General features: G+C 39.6%; 2 pseudogenes; both read right to left on the bottom strand.

The window, feature by feature from the left end:
• LOC123230586 overlaps positions 1–14,425 on the bottom strand; it is a 33,721-nt pseudogene extending 19,296 nt beyond the window's left edge.
• Positions 14,426–17,912: 3,487 nt separating this feature from the next.
• LOC123232506 lies at positions 17,913–19,195 on the bottom strand (annotated as a pseudogene).
• Positions 19,196–24,468: the final 5,273 nt, after the last annotated feature.

Raw genomic sequence — 24,468 nt, 5'->3', positions numbered from 1 at the left:
TAGAATGTTGAACCAGCCAGGGGGCAGGGCTCAGGGAAAAACCATTGGTCCCTGAGGTTATATATATCTCTGGAGTACCAACTGAAGGGCCTTTTGCCTTTGGGGCATTTTGGACCTTGCCTGATTTCTCTGGACCTCTCCCTGACCTCTCCATTTACATCCTGTTATTTTCCTGGATTTCCCATTGGCCCCTAGGAGGAAGGGTGGTTTGGTGGGTAGACATCATGGTTTTAGCTTCTATAGGCAGGAAGGACAATCTAAATCAAGCCGCCCCCTTATCTAGTGATCTGAAAATCCTTACTACCTCAGGGCAGTGAAACTATCCCTGACTGAGGGAGCTGGACTCTCTCAGTCTGACTCTCTCTTCTGTGACCCTTCCCCCAGCACCAGCTTTCTCCCTAGCAGCAGTTACAAACCCTCAAACCCCTTTTCCTCAGCTTACCCTTGGTATTAATAAATTCCCTTTGATATCTACTAAAGAGCCTCTGGTGAATCATTGTACTGAATACTAGGGCAAAGGCTGAAGAGGTAAGGAATAACTTTACTTTTATTTCTTGAGGGCAAACCTAGGCATCCATCTTGGGCAGGAAGTAGCCAGCCGAGACTTCCTATAGACTTCAGTTTCACTGGCCGGGAGGAGCCTTTGACTCCTCCCTCAAGGGACCTTAGAAATTAACAACACAAACCCTTCATCCAGACCCATATTACTTCTGGCTGACTCAGTTCTTCTTGTATCTTAGAGATAGCCTCCCTGCCTGAAGGACCCAGCCTATTTCTTCCCAGTACCCTCTGTTTCTAGCCTCTGTGATTAGCCTGTTTGAGCAGCCCTTCCTATATTCCCCATTTATCCCTTACCTTCCAATATATTCCCCCATTTACTCCAATATCATCATATCCCCCTTACCTGTCCATAATATATCCTCATATTGCCATACTTATTGATTCCTCCCTCATTCCCTTTTACCTTTCCATAACACATCTTACTTACTTATTCATAATACACCCCATTCTTTGGTTGTTCCTTGATTAATCAAATGAGGGAGTTGAACTAGATGGCTGCTTAGGTTCCTTCCACTTCTAGATCTATGATCCTACATATTAATCCAGATGATAATAATCCCCATGGAATGAGGTGTAATACATGAAAGAGACCAAGCAAGTGAGGTGGACAAAGAGAAAACTATATGCCCCATTGTGGCTGCATATCTTGTTTCTCTTTCTTTCATCTATGTTCCCATGAATTCCACATGGCCTCAAGATCCAAGTACCAGTTGTTTATTTTTTTAGTGACTTTGGTAGGAAAGGTCATTGCAAATACTTACTCGTTTGATTGGAAATCTCCCCCTCTGGGCATGAAGAACAGTCAAAGCAGCAGATGGGCTCTCCCGCCCTTTGGGTTTTCCTGAAACCAGGGCCACAGCTCTCACTGCACACAGCCTGAGGAGCCTGAACAATGAGAAGAAAAGAAAATGCTTCAAGGATCTGAGCCCTAACAACACGTGGTAAAGTAAATGATTCATGAAAATTCTTGTCCTTTTGAGCCAAGGAAAGATATCTGATTTTATTAAAGAGCTATGGACTTCTCCCAGGCCCATTAATAAATGAATATAGATGTAAGAGAATGCCCATTAGACATATATTCAATCACCATTCATCAGTAGCCATGGGACTTTGGCTGAGCTTCTCTACTGCCATTGGTTTCAGATTTGTCATCTGAAAAAGGAGATTGATGAACTGCAAAGGTCCCTTTCAGTTACAATATTCTATAATTCTATGTGTAACCCTGAGTATTGTAACAACTCTGATGGTTAAAAGAAATACTGAATAATGTCCTAGAATATTTACGTTAGTTTTTCCTCTCATTTTCCAATTTTTTGCCATCACAAAGAACAAGGCTAAAAATATTTTTGCAACATATCTTTCCTTATTGTCTCTTTGGGGGACAAACCCAGCAGTGGCATGGCTGTATCAAAGGGCAGACAGTCTTTTAAAACCTTTGGGGCACAGTTCCAAATCGTCTTCCAGAATGGTTGGATCAACTCACAACTCCACCAACAAGGCTTTTTTCATGTGCTTACTGATAGTTTTGATTTCTTCATGTGAAAACTGCCTATTCATGTCCCTTGCCTATTTATCAATTGGGGAATGGCTTGATTTTTTTGTACAATTGATTTTGCCTCTTATAAATTGGAGAAATTTGGCTTTTGTCAGAAGTTTTTATTATAAAGATTTTTTCCTGAATTTGTTGCTTCCCTTCTAATTTTGGTTACATTGGTTTTGTTTGTACAAAACCTTTTTATTTAATTTAATCAAAATAAATCATTTTTACATTTTGTAATATTCTCTATCTCTTGCATGGTCTTAAATTCTTTCCTTTCCCATAGATCTGACTAGTATACTATTCTATGTTCACCTAATTTACTTATAGTTTCCTTCTTTATATTTAAGTCATTTACCCATTCCGAATTTACCTTGGTGTAGGGAGTGAGATGTCGATCTAAACTGAAAAAATAAATAATAGGGGGTTAGGTAGATATAAATGGTGGTAAATGAAGTATTACAAGGGTATCTAGCTGGGGCAGCACAGTGAGTTCTTAACTGTTGGTGATGTGCCAAATCACCAGATCTGGGTAAGGATTGTTCAAGGGGAGTCTGGTAGATAATATAACAAGGTTTATTAACAAACTGGGACAGGAAGGGAAGGGAGTGGGATGAACTATTCCAAATAACTTGGATTCCCTCCCCCCCACCAAGGTCCAAAAAGGACTCTACGCTAACACACTAAAAATCCCTCAGCTGCCTATATCAAACCTAACCAGAGTTCCTATTTAGATATTAAATGAAGGAAACTGGAAGGTGAACAGGTCCAGGTGAATATCGTGTGGTCTCACATATGTGTCCTCAAAAGAGGTCCACAGGAATCCAGTTGTTACTGCCAGTATAATCCAATTTTGGAGGAGTAAGGATCTTGACACAAATGTCTACCACTTAGTGTCTCACCTATCACTCAACCAAACTCCAGCCAAAGATCTCTTGATAGTTGTTGTTCTCACCCAAATCAGGATACACAGAGAGAAAATCCAGCTTTCTCCATACAAGGGAAGTTCAGGGAGTAACTGATACTTTCTGCCAGCCACTCCTCAAAGTTCTGGAATCTTTCTGTCAATCACCTTCATCTGCTAATTCCCTCTAACAAAACCTAATATCTCCCAAAATGTTTTCCAATTCTCCCAGCAGTTTTTGTCAAACAGTGGGTTCTTGTCCCAAAATCTGGGATCTTTGGGTTTATCATATGCTATCTTGCCGAAGACATTTACCCCAAGCCTATTGCATTGATCCTCCCTTCTTAGCCAATGCTGTATTGTTTTGATGACTGCTGCTTCATAGTACAGTTTAAGATCTGGTACTGCTAGGCCCCCTTCCTTCACATTTTTTCCCCATTATTTCCCTTGATATTTTTAATTTTTTGTTTTCCCGAATGAACTTTGTTAGTTTTTTCTAATCCAATAAAATAAGTTTCTTGGTAGATTGATAGGTATGGCATTGAATAAGTAAGTAAATTTGGATAGAATGCTCATTTGTATTATATTATCTCATCCTACCCATGAGCAATTAATGTTTTTCCAACTATTTTTATCTAATTTTAATTGTGTAGAAAGTGTTTTGTAGTTGTGTTCATATAATTCCTGTGTTTGTCTTGGCAAATAGATTCATATATATATTAAGTTGTCTAGAGTGATTTTAAATGGAATTTCTCTTTCTAACTCTTCCTGCTGTGATGTGTTGGAAATATATAGAAATGCTGATGATTTGTGTGGGTTTATTTTGTATCCTGCAACTTTGCTAATGTTTTTAATTATTTCTACTAGTTTTTTAGTTGATTCTCTGGGATTCTCTAAATAGACCATCATATCATCTGCAAAGAATGATAGCTTAGTCTCCTTATTGCCTACTTTAATCCCTTCAATTTCTTTTTCTTCTCTAATTGCTACTGCTAGTGTTTCTAGTACTATGTTGAATAATAGAGGTGATAATGGGCATCCCTGCTTCACTCATGATCTTTTTGGGAAGGTTTCTAATTTATCCCCATTCCAATTCAATTTAATATTTTTGCATCTATGTTCATTAAGGAAATTGGTCTGTAGTTTTCTTTCTCTGTTTTTGGTCTGCCTGGCTTTGGAAACAGTACCATATTAGTGTCATAAAAGGAATTTGGTAGAACTCCTTCTTTGCTTGTTTTGTAGGATTTTAACCTTTTAAAAGTTCTTTGAGTAGATGATCTAAGAAATATGATACATTTCCATGATTGGAACCCCTGAATTAAAACTGAAATTGTTTCTGACCTTTGGTTCATTCGAACTCCACAGTATGGCCTCATTACAAATGGTAAAATCTTGGCCATATGGAGCATTTGGAATAAACTGCCCCACTTTCACCAGAGTTTCAGTGCCATTGAGAAAGAACAAGTACTCCAAAATGTTATAATGAGCCTCAGAATTTTCCGTACCATCCAAAAATACTTGGTCACCAGCACTATTGTCAAAGTGGATTTTCTTCAGAAAACTGTGGAGCTGAAAGGGAGGAGAAATATCAGTCACTGTCCAGTGCTCAAGGTCAGGGCTCTTAAGAAAGTAAGATGTGTGGCCCATATAGGAGATCCAAGCCCTCATGGCCCAAAGTTAGTGCTGCAAAAGTGAATTTGAGTTTACACTTGTGAAAGGGAATCCCTTATTATCTTTGCCTAGTTGGAGCTAATACTTTGATTAACAATAACTTAAGTAAATATCTATTTCCATATTATTCATTTTTGCTATAGAGCGGTCTTTTAAACCCTAAACCCCAAATCACATACCCATATATAATGTGATAAGAGATGTCATATGTTTTGCTTTTACATTTCTACTCCCATAGTTCTTTCTTTTACATAAGTCCTTCAGGTGTGTCCTTTCTTGTTGCATTGCTCCTACTAGCAAAGTCCATTATATTGAGTTGTTCCTCAATGTTTTACTTTCTGTATTCAATGTTCTCCTGATTCTGCTCCTTTCACTCTGCATCAGTTCCTGGAGGTCTTTCCAGTTCACATGGAATTCCTCCAGTTCATTATTCCTTTGAGCACAATAGTATTCCATCACCAGCAGATACCACAATTTGTCCAGCCATTCCCCAATTAAGGGACAACCCTTCATTTTCCAATTTTTTTTGCCACACACAGAGCGTGGCTATTAATATTTTTTATGAGTCTTTTTCCTTATTATCTCTTTGGGATACAAACCTAGTAGTAGTATTGATTTCTTCCAATACTCGATGAAAACAGTATAACACACAGCAAGGTTTCTCTTTGGGCACACTGATATCTACTTGGAGACAAATTTATATATGTATATAATATACATATAATTTGTATATATATTTAGTTAGTTAGTTAGTTAGATAGTTAGATAGTGTTTTTATGGGGAATTAGTTATTTGGCAGGGAGTTCAGAATAGCTTCAAGAACCAGAAGAGTTTGTCATGAGACAAATGTAGAAGGGGGTGGAATAGTTAGCTTACTTTTAGTTTAAGGCTTCCTTGACTATAAATCCTCATATTTCGTACCTTTTAGAATATAAATAAATATATTATTTATAGAAAACTACTCTCCGAGGCAATATTTTGCGTACTGAGTCCAGTGAAGGAGAGGCACAAGTTAACCTCCCTTCAAGGTGGATAACTGAGGTGCTTTGCTATCATTAAGCAAGGTATTAGCTTTCAGATCTTTATTATTTCAATATTGTTGGATCAAAGGTTATGCATTCTTTTAAAGCTCTTTGTGCATAATTTCAAATTGCCTTCCAGAAGGACTGGATTAATTCAAAACTCCACCAGCAGGGCATTAGTGTCCCAATTTTGCCACAACCCCTCCAACATTTATTATTTTCCTTTACTCTCATATTGGCCAATCTACTAGGTATGAGGTGGTACCTTGGCATTGTTTTTATTTACATTTCTCTTGTTATGAGAGATTTAGAACACTTTTTTCATGTGCTTACTGACGCTTTTGATTTCTTCATATGAAAACTGCCTAGTCATGTCCCTTGACAGTTTGTCAATTGGGGAATGGCTTGATTTTTTGTGCAATTGGTTTAACTCCTTTTAAATTTGAGAAATGAGACATTTTTCAGAGGTTTTTGTTATAAATTTTTTTCCCAATTTGTTGCTTCCCTTCTAATTTTTGGTTGCATTGGTTTTGTCTGTACAGGAACTTTATAACTTAATATAATCAAAATTATTCATTTTATATTTAGTAGTGTTCTCTCTCTCCTGCTTGGTCTTAAATTCCTTCCTTTCCCAAAAAATCTGACAGGTATACTATTCTATGCTCACCTAATTTTACAATTTCCCTCTTATATTTAAGTCATTTACCCATTCTGAATTAATGTTGGTATAAGATGTAAGATGCTGATCTAAGCCTAATTTCTCCCATACTGTTTTCCAATTCTCCCAGCAGTTTTTGTCAAATAGTGGGTTCTTGTCCCAAAAACTGGGATCTTTGGGTTTATCGAACACTATCTTGCTACTGTCATTTACTCCAAGTCTGTTCCATTGATCCACTCTTCTATCTCTAAGACAGTTCCATATTGTTTTGATGATCACTGCTTTATAGTATAGTTTGAGATCTGGTAATAGTAGGCCTGATCCTTCACATTTTTTTCATTAATTCCCTTTATATTCTTGATCTGTTGTTCTTCCAAATAAACTTTCTAATAATTTTTTTCTAATTCTATAAAATTTTTTGATAGTTTGATAGGTATAGCTCTGACTAAGTAAATTAATTTAAGTAGGATTGTCATTTTTATTATATTCGCTCATGCTACCCATGAGCAATTGATGTTTTTCTAATTGTTTAGATCTAATTTTATTTCTGTGAAGAGTGTTTTGTAGTAATATTCATATAATTCCTGAATTTGTCTTGGCAAGTAGATTCCCAGGTATTTTATCTTGTTTAGAGTGATTTTAAATAAAATTTCTCTAACTCTTGCTGCTGGGTTTTGTTGACCTATAAGTATGATGATGGTATATGTGGGTTTATTTTATACCCTGCATCTTGCTAAAATTATTGATTATTTCTACTAGCTTTTTAGTGGATTTTCTTAGATTCTCTAAGTAGACCATCATATCATTTGCAAGGAGTGATAGTTTAGTTTCCTCATTGCCTACTTTGATCACTTTAATTTCTTTTTCTTCTCTAATTACTACTGCTAGTATTTCTAGTACAAAATTAAATGGTAATGGTGATAATGGGCATCCCTGCTTCACTCCTGATCATACTGGGAAGACATCTAATTATCCCCATTACAGATGATACTTGCTGATGGTTTCAAATGAATATTGTTCATTATTTTGAGGAAAGGGCCTTCATTCCTATATTTTCTAGGGTTTTCAACAGGAGTGGGTATTGAATTTTGTCAAAGGCTTTTTCTGCATTTATTGTATACAAGTAGTTTAAATAAAATATTAGCAAGAAAATTACTACAATATATCAGGAGATCATACACTATAACAGATGAAATTTATACCAGGGATGGAGAACTGGTTCAATATTAGAAAAACAAACAGAATAATTGGACATATTAATAGAAAAACCTTCAAAAATCACAGGTTTTTTTGTGATCTTCTTGGTTACCATTTCTTATGGCAAAATACTATTTTATTACACTCACAAAACACAACTTGTTTTGTCACTCCCAAATTGATCAGTATCCCTTCAATCTCCAGCTATTTGCCCCCTAAAAATTCAGATAACAAAAATATTTTTGTGCAAGTAGGTTCTTTTCCCCTATCTTTGATTTCTTTGGCATATTGGCCTAAGGGTGGTATTGTTGAGTTAAAGAGTAGATATATAGAGTTATGACAAGACAAAGAACAAGAAGATAGGACGTCACTTTGCAATGACCAATACTGCTGTGAAAAGACAGATTTTGCCCAGGATCATGAATAATTCCCCTACTGATAAATGGTCAAAAGACATGAACAAACAGTTTTCAGAAAAAAGAAATCAAAGCTATTTATAGTCATATAAAATCTTTAAATCACTATTGATTAAAACGCCTCTGAGGTATCACCACATTATTATTATCAAATTAGCTAATGTGACAGAAGAGGAACATGAAAAAATAAAGACACTAATGCTTGTCGATGGAGTTGTCAACTGAGCCTACCCTTCTGGAGACTATTTTGAAACTATGCCCAAAGAGGTATAAAACTTTGCTTAACCTTTGATTAGATATATATGTAGAAGGGATGAGACTTGGCCACTTACTGCATAGAGAGAGATTAAAGGAGAAGAGGCAGACATGTTGACTATGAGGTTATGACCATGAGTTACAGGGAGGAGTAAATGGCTGACTTCAAGAGAAAAAGAGAAGTGTGGATTATGAGGAGTTTGGGGATAGGGAAGTAGTGAGGTTAGCTCTATATCCCAAAGAGATTTTTAGAGGGGGGGGGAGAAAGTACCTTTAATGAAAAAAAATGTAAAGCAAATTTGTGTGTTGGCAAAGAATTGGAAATTGAGAGGAGTCCCATCAACTGGAGGAGAGCTGAACAAGTTACAGTTTATGGCTGTGATGGAACACTATTGGCTTTAAGAAGAAATGAGGAGGATGCTTTCAGAACAAACGGAATGACGTGAATTGGTGCAAAGCGAAGTGAGAAAAACAATTGTAAAACATTGTATAAAGTAATATCAATACTGTAAAATAATCAACTATTAATGTCGGTTATTCTTGGAAATACTAAGATCCGAGATAATTCAGAGAGTCACACGAGGAAAAAATTCTGTCCAGCTTCAGATAAAGAGTAAATCAACTAGGAATGCATATCAAAGCAGACTTTTAAATTTTTTCTTAATTTTTCTTGCCTCCCCCCTTTGATTTATGTTCGCTTTTGCAACAAAATTACCATGTGAATATATTTATAATGATTGCTAATGCAAAATGTGTATCAAATTGTTTACTTTGTCATGGTAGAGGTAAGGAAGAGAGTGAAGAAAAGAATTTGGAACTCAAAATTTTTAAAAAGGAATGTTTACCAGTGGAATTGCACATTGGCTATGGGGGGGAGGAAGGAGGGGAGGGAAAGAATATGAATCATGTAACTGTGGGAATTTTTTCATAATTAATCAATAAAAGAAAAAATAAAAAGGAATGTTTTTCACATATAATTGGGAAAATTCAAGTTTATATATTTTTACCAAAAAAAGTCTCACTCCAAACTCCTTCTTTTCCAAACTTCCCTTTTTCTCTTCAAAACAGTCCTACTTATTCCTACATGTGACACGTTTGTAGCATCAAAGTCATCTCTGACTGGCCCCTCTCCTTTAATCTCTTTAATATACAATTGGAAGTCTTGTCACGTCTACATTCATAACATTTCCTGTTTATTTATCCATCACCAACCTCTCTCCAGGCTCAGCTCTTGCATCACCAGTTCACGATTAGACCTTATAAACTGAATGTCTTACATACATCTTAAACGCCAGAGGTACCAAATTAACTCCTTATCCCCCCCCAAGCTAACTCCCCCAAACCTTCCCCCTTTCCTCATTTCCCTATTTCTGTTGAGGATACTCACATCCTCCCAGTCATGTAGGTTTTACGCTTTTTCATACCACACACCTGCTGAACGACAAGGCAGGGCATTTGGGCTCTCCGCTTAGTGCTGCTCCCGAGAGGCTACTCGGCTTAGGGAGAGCTGCTGCCCAGGGTCATCTTCAGAGCCTGCTGTGTGCTCTAGCTTGCCTCGAGGATGCGGAAAGACAACTTCTAGCTTCAGTCCATCGTGTGATCATTACTGAAGGACACCCTACTCCGCCCGCGACTGAGTAGTTTGAGAAAAAGACAAAAGGGGGCTGTCTCCGTATCCCCCACCTGTGGAAACTTGTAGAGCTCCAGCAGGGAGCCCATCTGGACAGACAGAGCCGACGTGGCTCCTCCAATGACGGCCACGGGCTGCTCCTGCCCCCTGCAGCTGTAGTTGGGGATGAGCTGGCCCTGCCAGGACAGCCATCTCAGGGAGCTCTCCAAGGTGCTGGCGTCGCCGTGGTAGGCATTATAGACATGGAATCCCAAGGTAGAAATATTGGGTAACAGATTGGGGTCCCTGTTGATCTCCTCCACAGCAAATACCAGGGCCAGGACCTGCTGGTGATTTTTGTGCAGCCACCTGAGGGATAGAGAGAAGGAAACTAAGAACAAAATATTCAAATACAATTCATTAGACTCAGTCAACAAGCAATTTGTTTAGCACTTAATGTATATCAGGCACTGTGCAGGATGCTGGGGATCAAAAGAAAAGGAACGTTCCCTCCCTCAAGGATTTTCTAACTGGAGAGACGACATATGCATAAATATCTCCTTTCAGTTCCTAAAAATCCTGTCTTTATTTAAGACGGCTCAAGCACAAACTTGCAGACTGTTTTTTCATGAATCTTGATCTTCCCGACTTCTCTTGCTTGCATTCTAAATGATCTCAGTGTAAAGAGTTCCAGGCTCACAGTTAAGAAGACCTGAGTTCAAATCCAGTTTCAGACATTTTGTAGTTGTGCGACCCTAGGCAAGTAAATTAACTCTGTCTAGGTTTCTTCATAAGTAAAATGGGCTGGAGAAGGAAATGGCAAACCAGCCACTCCTTTTTCTTTGCCAGAAAACCCTGAAATGGGTATACAAAGACTGCAATACAATTAAAATCACTGAAAACAAGATTATATAAGTACAGACTATGTTCATGTAGCATACGTTTTATATGAGAATATACTCTTCTGCATTAAAATGTAAATTCCTTGTAAGATGGGATGGGTTATTGCTTTGGGCTTATTTCTTCTCAGCTACTTCTAGAACAGTGCCTGGTAAGCAATAGTGCTTAATACATACCTGAATAATTGATTTTCCATGCAAACCATTCCCATATTCTTGTTCCTTTCCATTAGAATTTGGATTGGAAGGCAGTTTTGCCCTATCAAAACCCTCTTCCTTGCCCTTATCTACAACTCAGTCAAAATGGATGTTTTTCAGGAACTTTTAAAAAACTCATTAGGTATGGAGGGAGGAACAACTCTGAGCAGCAGGTGAAAAAGGAAGGATGACATAAAAAGAGATTCAAGTAATATAATGCAATGCAATAGAGACTTTGTTTCCATATTTTGACTGCTGAATGAAGATCAACCCAGTGAGCACGGGAAGGCAGATGACTGGGGAAAATGAGAAATAGAGAGTGATAATTGATAAAGTGATAGGACAGTAGAAACAGACTATGCAGAAAGAAACTCATAAGGGAATACCCAGTAACCCCTTGGCTTATTTTTACAACTTTTCCCATTCTTACTCAGCTCCCATCTCCTAGTCATGTACATATATTCACTCTAGGACTCCCTGGCTATTTCACCATGTCACTGCTAGAGCACAAACATCCCTGAAAACGGATCTGGATTTCAAACGCCGAAACTCTGGCTCCTGAGACAATGTTTTTGACGATTTCATTTTGGATTTTGAATTTCAACACTTCAAAATGTTGCTATGTTTCCATAGTTTCCCAGAGGCAGTAAATGAAAAAGAAAACTTTAAATACAACCATCCAGAAAGCTGACAGTACTACATGTGTCCTGAACATGACAGCAGACCCTAATGAGGTATCTCTCCAAAGCCTCAGGAGGTAGGTGCTATTTTAGAGGGGAAGAAATTGAAGCTCAGAGTAATTAATAATAATAATAACAGCTAACAGTTATATAGTTAGTCAAGCTCTTTACATATGTGATCTCATTTGAGCTTCACAAAAGCCCTGAGAGATTGATGCTATTATTATTATCTCCACTTTATAAGGGAGGAAACTGAGGCTCACTGCAGTTCATGTGGTTCTTGGAGATTTCTAAAATGCTTTTCATACACAGTGCCATTAGATCAACCAAAAGGCACTGCCGACTGGTTGAATCATATAACTAGATCTGGCAGAGGTCCCAGAGAGAATGTGTGAGAAAACAAGATGAAGCCCCTGCTCTCAGCACTTTTTGTAAACTTCACAATGGAAACAAGAACTTCAAGAGAATCAGGCAGGCACTTACTTGTAATCTCTACAACTCTTGTCAGGATGACTTTGAAACAAACCTGCTCCTCTGACATTACTCACTTCCACAGAATGCATGGGGAGAAAGCTCCCAATAACTAGGTCTCCATCCCTGGAGAGGCTGGGACTGGTTTTTAGGAAACAAAGGGGCTTCTCTCTCTTGTGCACAGAAGGTGAGAGCTGGAGGAGCATTACCAGGAGGACAGGGATCATAAGAGAAATTTTTCTCTGCATTTCAAGAGACATCACTCTGAACATCAGCTGAAGTCCCACACATAGAGGTAGTCAATTAGTGGTTAGCCTCACACATGGTCACCTCCTTGGGGCTTGTCCTGATGGAGAAGTGTCTAGCACCTGAAAAATTACCTGTTAGTACTAAGACCTGCAAATGCACAAATGAAAATCAAGGAGGAGTTTTTTGGGGGAGTGATGGAAGGAGAGGAGTATTTAAACATCACTGTTTCTTAAGTTAGAAACTTTCTTACTGCTCTTGTTTTTAAGTGTGGACAGGTGTCTGGCTTTTCCCTGACATCAGTCTTCATCTTCAGCCACAGAGAAGCTCTTGGGATCATCTCTACCTGAAGCATCTCCAGCTCTGTCATTGACTCCAACAGGAGAACCAAAACAGAAAGGGAAAAATATGTTTTTGAATCTCTCTCCCTATTCCTCGTAAAGCTCATGGGAGAGACCTGAGAAACTTTGAGTTAATTAAGAAGCTTATTTTATCTGTGTGTAATGTTTCTTCCTCCTCAGCTGGTGACCCATGGGTGTTCCTGTATCAGTAAGTGGCCATATGAACTGAGGCTGACACAAGGTGTTACATCAGGTATGATTCTTTCTGAAGTTATTCTGGGCTTCAGGCAGAAGTCACTGTGAAGTGGTGACATCAGAAACTCTCAGCCATAACAGGCCAAGAGGCTACAAGATCCGTAGTCTTAAGGGACACACATGTATAATAATAATAATAATAATAATAATAATAATAATAATAAACATTTATGCTTGCAAAAACACTGTATATATTAACTCATTTGATCCTCAAAACAACCCTGTGAAGAAGGTGACATTAATGTCCCCATTTCATTGAGAAGGAAGTAGTCACATAGCTAATAAGTTTCTGAGTAATATTTGAACTGAGGTTTTCCCAATTCAAAGTCTAATGCTATTAACCATGATACTCCCTATAATCTCCTTGGGCTAACCTTGGGGAACGCAGTCCAGGCCTGACACAATTTCATGTGCAGAGTAGTCTTTTCTAGGTGGTGTCTTTGGCCATGAATTACTCACAAGTTCTCTCTCCTTCCTATCGCAACTACCTCATCACAATAATTGAGTAGTAAAGACTTATAACAGAATACCAGAAGTGAAAAGTCCCTTCAAGGTCATCAAATCCAGCCCATAGCAAGAGCAGAAATCTCCCTTCACAATGGTTCCCCCCAAAACTTGTAATTTTCCTGACCCCGGTCCCCACCATGACACGAGTGACTGTCCTAGAGAAGTGACAAATCTATGAGAATTTGAGTTATAAGGGACTTCAGAAGGCATTTAGTCTAATCTATCTTTTTAAAAAAAATTTGAGTTTCCCAACCCCATATATATCCTGTCTCCTTAAAAACTCATTAGTGGACATGTCACCACCTCCTGGGATAATTCATTGCATTTTGAATTAGCTCTGGAATCTATATCTCTGTCAACTTATCCCATTTTTCTTTTTCAAACTTTCCATATCCAGTCTTCAAACACTTGGAGATATCTTTAATTTCACCTCAATATTTTTTTTCCAGGATTACCATTTCCTTCAATTAGTGTATGTATAATTTACAACCCCTCAACATGTTGGTCTTCCTTCCAGACCACATCCTTCCAGACTTCCTCAAAGGAAGGACATTAGAGCCCTAATCAGCCCCTGAGGCAGTTACTACTATGAGGAGCAGAGCAGATGAGTGACTTGGTCATCATAAGTATGCTGTAGTTTTGTCTCTTGATTCCAAAACCAGCATCTTTCCATTAACTCACCCACTAACTGAAGAAGTTAGGCTGTTTATTAAGGACCAACTAGTCACAACCACTGTGCTGATAAGAAAAGGGAATAAAAAGATTAAAGATAGGCTCTGCTCTATGTTAGTTTGAAATTAATATTTCCAAGTTCTTATTTTCCATAAAGTTTATTAATAATTACTTGAAATAGAAAAGGTGGAAAAGCATAGATTTAAAGTCCCTTTCTTACTCTAAGTCTGACCACGTGTAGCTCATCTTTCTGTCTCACCTGCTTGCTCAGGGAAGTAGAGAGAGAGCCAGATGGGGTCCACCCACACCCTTTTATTTACGTTCATAGACGCAGCACTGGCATGTTAAAAATGGGATGCACTGGGTTGGCAATCCGGGAGGGTGAGGGGATGAAATTCCCTCTACACAGTCCCCCCCTGTGATCCTTTGGGAGACTACCCTCCCCTCAATGGATTATTCAAACATAACTATCAATATATCTCTAAAGATCTTCTAGCTAAAAGTACATACAATATTGCACTTTCTAAGAGGAAGCTACAACAGTTCGAGATAAGAGGAAAATAAAAGAAGAAAACAAAAAATGATAGACGCATTAACAAAATGCCAATTAGGGAGCAGTCCCCTTTGGCATTAGAGTTTACATTCAGAATAATGTATAAATGGATATTTTGAACCTTGGATTGCATCCCCGATAAGTCCTTTAGTATTTCCCAAAATGTCTCTTATCTCTTCTGTGCTTCGACATTTGTATGGTCACATTATTGGTTTATAAGTTCTGGAACTCCTCCCTCTCTCTTTTTGGCTCTGATGAGCAGGGTGGGTGAGTTTAGCACCTTTTTCCTCTAATCTTTTATGTTAGTTTATTATTAATAAAACTTCATAAAATTTAATACATAGCTCTTGTATATTAATTTTAATCTCCACATTTTGGGCTAACCACAATGGGATAGAATTCTCAGACATTTTTAAGAGAGCTTTTCAGTTAAGTTAGTAAGTTTTTTCTCTGGTCATACCCACCCACCTGCTTTCTACCAGCCTCAAGGCCTGTTTCCCACTGCACCCATCCGCTTAAGCCAGTGTTCCTCACCACTCTTTGCCCAGCCTTCAGCCTCTGCTTGCTGTGACTAGACCCTCCACAAGAACCTGCCATCCAAGCTGCTCTTTTTTTCTCAAGAGGGTGACATATAAAAATATTTCCACCCAAACACTTCCCCCACCCCACGTGGGTTTTCCAGCCTGCACTAGCCATTTTTAAGCCAGTCTTAAGCTGATCATGGACTCCTGGCTGAGAGAGACTTACAACTCAGGAATATTTGTTGTTTTTTTCCACAAAAGGGGGACTCCTCTGCCTTTACTTTTGAGGGCAGAAAGACCAAATCAATAGATTTAAAGTCAAAGTTTTGGAAATAAGCCTGCTTTTCCCTTCTCTCTCCTGACTCAAACCACCAGGGGTAGACAGTTCTCTCATATGCAAATACCTTTTTGTTCTCCAGCAAGACTTTGCCTTTTGTGTTTACTCTGTAAACAAACTTCCATTCCGTGTTTTTTCCCCTTGAGGACAAAATGCCATTGCAAAGCATGCTTGAATCTCTGCAGTTTGAATTCCTTGAGCTCACTAGTGCAGTTTGGATCTGCTTAATTGTTTTCTTGGAAGTTTTTATTTTCATTGGAGATTTCTCAATTTATTTACTTAAGAATATGCAGCAAACTGTGCTGCTTAAACTGCAACAGGCCAAACTGAAATATTTTTACAAAGTTTAGTCTTAAATGCTCAGTGCAGAATTCTCCCTCACTATGATGAAATTTAGAGCTCTGACAAACGAAATGCAAATGGATGATAAATATATTGGTAGGGGAAAGAACCTTAAAAGATATCTGGAAGTTTATTGCTTACTAATCATTCTCAGCTTCTCCCCTAAAGAGAGTAAATAAATCTATTGGAATTGGTAAAAAGGTTTTTCACCACACTGCCTCTACCTTGTTATTTGCTTATATATTTTATTTGCTGATTTCTTTAAGGTTTAAATTTTTTAAGTTTATCTGTATTAACCTAATTAATATCTATTAGCTATATGATTCTTTACCATTTCCCTTTGATTTTACTGAACAACATATCATTGTAAAAAGCCCATAAGTCTTATGCATCCTGGATTTGTCATCTTAACTATTGAGGTCACATGTTGCTTATACGACCTTTGGAGAATTTAATGAGTTAAATATCTCAATTGTTTTTAAAGGGTCCATTTAGTAGCTGAAGTAAATGACATTGTTATGTATCTCCACCTCCTCATTTATAAAAATTTAATGGATGAGGCATATAGCAGTCTCATACCAAAGGAGCTGGGAAGGTGTTCCCAGGGCATGGTATCCCTAGAAGGCTCTCAAGATGGGGCATACCCCAGGTAGCAAGTGACTTCTGGATGATTTAATAGTTTTAACTCTTCAGCTTATCCTTCCACCAGAAAAATCTAGACTTCTTGATGGGTTTAGACCGAAATAGGTTTTCATCAGTAGTTGCAAAGGTTGAAAGACTTCTAGTGTAATGAATGCATTTGGGGCACCCTATGTTGGTGTATTGAGGGGGTGCCTTCATGCATGAGATTGCACAGGAAAGTTCTCAAGATATTGGGGTCACCATAGCCTAGAGAGGTGGGCAGGGATCAGCCTGGGACATGAGTCATTGGCAGGAGTGTCCGCAGAAGAAACCTTTGGGGTTCTTTTGTGCATATTGGGTCATCTGTGTCAGAGATCACGAGAACCCAACAATCAGGGACAAAAGGATTGTGAAATGGAGAAGTTATTTACAGGAAGTGTATCTACCTAAGAGAAGATCCCACTCATGAAAAGGAGTGATTCCTATCTGATACTGGCCATGAAACCAGAATAGATCAATGGAACAAAATACACATACACCAAACAATCTAAAAGACTATTGTCTTCTTGTGCTTGACAAAGGGAAAGTTCCAGGTTATGGAATAAGAACAATAATTCACTATTTGGGAAAATTTGGGGAGAAAACTGGAAAAGTTTGGCAGAGACTAGCCATAGACCTGTATCTTATTATATCTTTCATTATTAGAGGGTGTTGATTATTGAGCTGAAATTAAGTTTTGCCATATTTTGCTACCAGAAGTCATCTCTTTCCTTTTTCAGACCCCCATGTGGGTCTCAAGCATGGTAGCCCCTTATGCCTTTTTTTTTTGCCTCAAGTCAGGTGGCCTGAAAGTAGCTCCCTGGAAGTACCTAACCTCTGGCGTTTTAACCCGAGGGGAGGGTAAGGAAGGTTATTCTTCCAAACTACAAATAAGGAAGTAGAATTGCAAGCATGTCCCACTCTATGGAAGAGCAATGCATTACCTATCTCAAACAGCTACTGTTCCTGGGTGCTCTAGGCCTTGGGATTAGATTGAATAATCCTGAGATTCAGGGGAGATTCATCTCCCTATATCCCCTTGCCATTTTGGTCTGTCCAGTCTCTACAACACATCCAAAATTAGATTCCTCCACACTATGCTCAGTGCAGTACTCTCCCTCACTATGGAAGATTCCAGAGATGTGACCAAAGGAATATGGATGGATGAAGATACTGGGGAAGGGAAAGAACTTAGAGTCTGGGGGTGGATTTTTAGCTATTCAGACTCCACTGCTAAATGTGTCAGTTCATTCCTCAAGAACTCTTGAATTTAGTGGCGAGATCATGTTACATATTTATAACTGCTGATTGCTTTGAAATTTATAAGATTTAAATTAACAACCACTATTTCAATTATATTTTTTACAAAGTTTATTATTTAACTAAAAGAACCACGTGACTAAGTTTTTCTACCTGCTCAAAAAACCCCACATTCTCAGCTGCCCTAACAGGAATAGAAGAGAGTGAGAGACAGGGCTCCATGAAATTTATATCGTGTCTATGTCAGCACATAATGACAAGAAGAAAGTGGGGTGCTGTGAATTGTTTTTTTTTTTTTGGAGTAACAGATCTCTAATTACACAATGCTAGGGAAAAGGAGAGAAGGTAAATTTCCTTCACACAATAGCAAGACTGGAGCTGAATGTGAACATCTTTCCACATAGCTTTTGTTCTTAAGATTCCTCCTCAGTGTGGATTCTCTGATGTCTACCAAGATGGGAGGTCTGACTGAATGTCTTTCCACATTGCTTACATTCATAAGGTTTCTCCCCAGTGTGGATTCTCTGATGTCTACCAAGATGGGAGGTCTGACTAAATGTCTTTCCACACTGCTTACATTCATAAGGTTTTTCCCCAGTGTGGATTCTCTGATGTACAGAAAGACTGGAGTTATTTCTGAATGTCTTTCCACACTGCTTGCATTCATAAAGTTTCTCACCAGTGTGAATTCTCTGATGCAGAACAAGAGTAGAGTACACTGTGAATTTCTTTCCACATTGCTTGCATTCATGAGGTTTCTCACCAGTGTGGATACTCTGATGTACAGCAAGATGGGAGCTCATATTGAATGTCTTTCCACATTGGATGCATTCATAAGGTTTCTCTCCAGTGTGGATTCTCTGATGTACAGAAAGATGGGAGCTCATACTGAATGCCTTTCCACACTGGTTGCATTCATAAGGTTTCTCCCCAGTGTGGATTCTCTGATGTACAGCAAGATTGTCACTCCGACTGAATGTCTTTCCACACTGCTTGCATTCGTAAGGTTTCTTCCCAGTGTGGATTCTCTGATGTAGAACAAGACTGAAGCTCTGGCAGAATGTCTTTCCACACTGCTTGCATTCATGAGGTTTCTCACCAGTGTGGATTCTCTGATGTAGAATAAAAGTGGAGGACACTGTGAATGTCTTTCCACATTGCTTGCATTCATAAGGCTTCTCCCCAGTGTGAATTCTCTGATGTACAGCAAGATGGGAGCTCATACTGAATGTCTTTCCACATTGGTTGCATTCATAAGGTTTCTCCCCAGTGTGGCTTCTCTGATGTACAAGAAGATTGGAGCCCCGACTGAATGTCTTTCCACATTGGTTGCATTCATAACGTTTCTCACCAGTATATGTTCTCTGATGTCCAGGTAGACAGGCCCTTTGCATAAAAGTCTTTCGAGACTGATTACTTGCATGAGATATTTCCTCGGTGTGCATCCTTTGATGTTCAATAGAAAATGAATTTTGAGATGTAACACAGAATTCCCTGGAAGCAAAGTTATCGGGATCATCACTCATAAATCGTTGTAGTTCCATTTCTTCCACAGGAAGACTCACCTCTATTGGATTTGCCTTCATTTCAGGTCTGATCTCTCCTTCTAAAAGAAATAAACAGTAAAGCATACATATAGAGGAACATATACATATATATAACTCTATCTCCTTTCCTCAACTATTAGAACATAAACCACTTTATTACCCTAGTTCCTCAGGTAAGAAAAACAATTTTCCAACTAAAAGGGCACAATCCATCCTCTGAAAATGCCATTGCCTCAAAGCTAAAGAACAATTTAAATAACAAAGAGACTACCATGTGATCTCATTGGTTCTTCATAATAAATCTGGGATTTTGGACAGGCTAGCTTTATTACATCCCTTACTCAGATCATGACCTCAGAAAGGCTGCATGAGTGACTTGACCCAAAATCCTGGCAGTTGAGACCAAACTTTGCGGTTGGGCATGCTCTGTCCATAGCATTAGACCATTCACTTTCAATCTTTTTGCTTTCATTTTCATTGTCTATACATTCAATCCTCTCTTCCTAAGTATGACAACACTGGGTGCATGTAGACTAAATATTCCTATTACTTCATCATCTAGCTTCTCTTTAAGCATTATGTAATTCCTTTCATGATTGCTTTTGATCTTATTTTTTTTCCAGTATCTGAGATCAGATGAAGAAATTCAGCACTTTTTTGCATTTATCTAAGGCAAAAAAGATTTTGTTCAGTTCCCTACTCCTTGAGAGCAGCCATTACTTTTCTTTAAATGCCTCTTTTCACTAAAATAAAATCCTTCACCTGAATACAATTTAAACAAAAACATGGCTTGAGGGCAGCTGGGTGGCTCAGCAGATTGGGAGCCAGCCCTAGAGACAGAAGGTCCTAGGTTCAAATCTGTGTGATTTGACACTTCCTAGCTGTGTGACCCTGGGCAAATCACTTACTGCCTACCCCTTACACTCTGGGTTTATATATACATATATATATACATCATACAATTAGTTGAATCTATGATCCTTTTGTAAGGAAATGAGCAAGAAAGCTCGTACAATTATCTTCCTATTTCCCACGTTATATAGATAATTGGCATTTTCATAATATTCTTCTTTAAAATCCCAATACAGGTGGTGGTACATTCTCATTGTACCTCAGGGCAAATCACAGGAGCTATGTTGGTCTCAGGCTCCTCAACTATAACATGGATATAATATTATCAAGTGACTCCTAGGGTTCATATGAGGATCTAATATTACTATATTTATAAAGTGTATGACACACACTAGTGGCCATATGCAAAATGGTTTTTATTTTTATCATTAAAATTTGAATTATTTCCTCCTTTGATTGTTTTTCTCTTTAAACTGTCATTCTCTTCACTCCTCTAGTTCCTGATTTCCCTGTTGAATTAAATGCATTTCCATTCCCCAACACTCCTTTCTCCCTAGATCATGAGTGAGATTCAGGATCTGTTGCTTCTTTCTAAACCACCTCCAATTCTTGGTTCTAGATTGTAAGCTCCAGGACAACCCAGACTGGTATTTACTTTCCTTTGTATGCTCAAGGTTTAGCATGATTCTTAGAATTTATTTATTATTTCATACATATTTACTCGCTGGGCCCAGGGATTATATCAGGCCCAACCTCTACCAAGATCCTTGCACTCTGGTCTTTCCTGGAAGGCAAATGCATACTTTGGCCTCAACCATGCTTCTATCTCACTCTTGCCCCGATTTCTCAGCAGTCAACAGTATCTCCATTGGAACTAGAGCAGACCCAATCCTGAAGATCCCAGAGGCTTCTCTGTAGGCTCTCATCTCCCTAAAGTGAGGTCTGTGGTCACCTGATTGTCCAAGAACAGGACAAACATTGAGCCCCAGAGACCTGGAAAGGGTCTGGGCTGATGATTTAGGGAAAGCTTAGCTTTGGATCACTTCCAAGTAATCCAGCAGTCTTCACTGTTGCTCATGGGCTGCAGGTCAATGGAGAGAAGGAAAATCAGGAAACCAGCTGCCTGGCTCTACTCTACATTAAGGATCCCTGACCTTAGCTGGGTCCTCACCATGGCAAGGCAATCCTGTGACATCTCCCTCATGGATTCCCTTTGCCACCCACACCAGCAGCTTTCCCCATATATTTATCTGGTCTTCAGCTCTCCCTCACCTTCTCACCTGAGAACTTGGCCTCATCTTTCACTGAACAAAAGCTGGACCTCTCTGCAGAGCTCTCTTATCCTCCACATCTCACCTAGCTAAGCTGGCTCCTTTTCCTCTCTGGCCTCAGGATCAGAGGAAAAAGTCATTCTTCCCCTAGCTAAAGAAAATCTCCTTCTATGGGCAAAGAAGCCCATCCCATCCGTCATCTAAGCCCATCTATTGCTCCCTGCAGGGCCCCCATTGTTCATTCATCTCCAGCCTTTCCCACATTAATGAGCTAATGACTCTCTTCCTTTGGGAACCAATAAAGCATTTCTCCTCAATGCTCCAAATACTCTCACTTAACCTCTTTCTTCCCATGAGATACTGTCCAACATCTATCCTCAAGTTCAGGGCTAAACTTCTAGAGATAACAAATTGCAGTGATTTGTGCCACTGCCTTTCACTGCTATACTTTCCCCAAGAATCCTCAGTTTAGCTGTCCTGAAGCCCCAGGGCACCTCCCCCCATTAGACCCCTCTAGTGCTCTTTCCTTTCAGAGCCTTCCTTCTCCTGATTAGCTGCCCTGTAATTGGAATTTAGAGGGTTTCTACAGAACTGTCAGCATGCTGCTATCTGCTCCAGCAGAGTTAGGAGATGTCCACTATAGCCCTTTATGTCCCCCATAACGCAGCACAGAGCAAGTCCTCATACGTGTTTATGTACACTAAAGAGCTCAGCCCTTCTGGACCCACAGGAGACTTCCAGGCCCTTCAGTCCCAAACACTGACCTCTTAGAGGGTCACAGCAATCTCATGAAGGAGCTGATAGAAAATGGAGTCCAAAAGCCCCATCTTACAGATGGGGAAACTGAGGCTCAAGGGTTCAGTGACTTGCCATGGGAGTCCCTGCTATAACCTCTGAAAAAGAATTCCAAGTTGGGTCCTTCTGCCCCCAAATCTAGCCCTAGCTTCACCATAGCACACAGAAGCCTCTGTTCACTCTCCTGGCTCTCCCACACCTCTTTTCCTCTCCCTCACCTGGGCAGCAGCTCCTCAGACCTTCTTGCTCTGGCATCCATGGGGCATCCCTCTGCTCCAAATAAGAGACCACATCTTCAGGAGGAACTGGAAGCCCTGGGCATTGTAAAGATCAGATTAACTATCCCCAGCCCATTTTTAGATTTAATCACCAGAAGTGTATTCACCCCACTTATCTTTAAGTATGGGGAGGTCTATGACCCACATTTGCAATAGTGGGTGACAAATCAGAATCAACTGACTGCACCCTGGACAATCCTAACCAAAGCTTTAACTGTAATTGGTCCATGTAAAGTGGAAGGAAGGCGCAGGAAGTGACGAAAAGAATGGTCTTTAAAAGTGGCAAGAACTTTCTCTGAGGAGGTCTTTTTCGTCTTCAACTTGATCCTGGAGGAGCTCCTGTTTGGAACCTCAGAATGCTCTTGAATTTTCCCTTAGAATTACCATATGGGTGAGTGAAAAAGGTTGACTTCCCTTTCTTGGCTTTTCTTGACCTCTGGAGAGGTCCCTCGTCTTGGAGCCTCGTGGCTAGAACTTTTGTTTAATTTGCTTCTTGCCCCTCCCACTCCTTTGCTGGAGCCTCTGAAGCCCTACCTGGTTTGGACCAGGTCAGAATAATTATCTACTCTCTCTCTCTCTGATTTCCTTATTTTCACTCTTTCTCCTTTTGTAAATAAACTACCATAAAAAGTCATTCAGACTTGAGTAATAATTCATAGTGACTACACTCTTAAATATTTATTCCAACCCTTTAATATTTTACCCCTTACACCATGAGGAATCAGTAAGGGAGGAGGATGACGGAGAAAAGCTTGTCAGTGAGTTATCTTTAGGGAAAGGCGGGGGACTCCAGTGACTCCACTTAAGAGAATCTCTCCATGGGGTTCCTACAGGAGTCTGCCCTCACCTCTCAGTGTCTGTGATATAGGAGTCCAGGGTATGATGTTCCTGTTATATTGCTGGGGAATCTTGAATGAGCAACAGCAACCCCTTCCCATCCCCCATCCTGTTCTGGTCCATTCTGGCAGAAACTTCTAAACTCCTAAACTCGGTCTGAGGGTCAGTGTTCTTGGTCAGTCTAAAGCTCCAGACACAGGAACCTCTAGGGATCAGCTTCTGTCCCATCACCCTGCCTGCTCCTCCTACCTTACACCTCTCTGAGCCTTGTGGACTCTTCTCTCCAGGAGTCTCTGCCTCCTCTCTTGGGGAAATCAACAATCCTCCTTGGGCCCAATGCTGTCTCTCAGTCAGTCCATTCATCCTGATAATCATAGAGGAAGGCAAGCAGGGCCTGCAGGAGTCCTGAGAGTCTCTACAGCATTTAGGGTGGGGAAAGGAGAGGGGAGAAAGTCAGGGAACCAATCTGGAACCCTAACATTTGGTTCTGAGGCATTTTCTTTGGAGAAAGCTGGACTCAGTCCATACTTTTCCATTATCTGGAAATGAGAGGCAGCTAGAAGGGGAGTGGATCAGGATGAGAGCTTAAGAGGCAGGAAGGACTCAATTTATAACTGACCACAAACCACTCCTAAGTGGGCACCTCAGAACAAAGCACTTAATCGAATCTATTTCCTCATCTGTAAAATGGAGATAATAAGAGTCATTGAATTAGGTAGAGGAAAGTGAGGAAGAAGTGTCATAATATTACACAGAAAACCCTCGGCTAAGCCTTGGGCCAAAAGCAGGTTGTTATAAACACTTCGTCCCTTCCTCACTGACTCTGCTGCAGGTTTCTCCTGGGGACATCCAAGAGCTATGAGCTGCGAGTTTAAGCTGGTTAAAGAGAAAAGGATCCCCAATAGTAGATCAACCCCAGACAGGAAGAGTGGAAGGAAAATCCTCTTAAACAGTTTTCCCAGATGGGTTTGGGAGACACAATTCTGTGCCAGGGATACAAGGCGGAATCAGCTGTGGGATTTCTTCCATGTCTGAGATTCTTCAACACGCATTTGATCTCAGACTTCAGGTGCACCAAAAGGAGGACCCAGATCCCATTACACAATGCAAAGTCCT

The sequence above is a fragment of the Gracilinanus agilis genome, chromosome 1 (genome assembly GCF_016433145.1).
Source record: "Gracilinanus agilis isolate LMUSP501 chromosome 1, AgileGrace, whole genome shotgun sequence".
In the NCBI taxonomy this organism is placed as follows: domain Eukaryota; kingdom Metazoa; phylum Chordata; class Mammalia; order Didelphimorphia; family Didelphidae; genus Gracilinanus; species Gracilinanus agilis.
The sequence above is the reverse complement of the archived record's forward strand: the minus strand, read 5'-3'. Positions and strand labels throughout refer to the sequence as shown.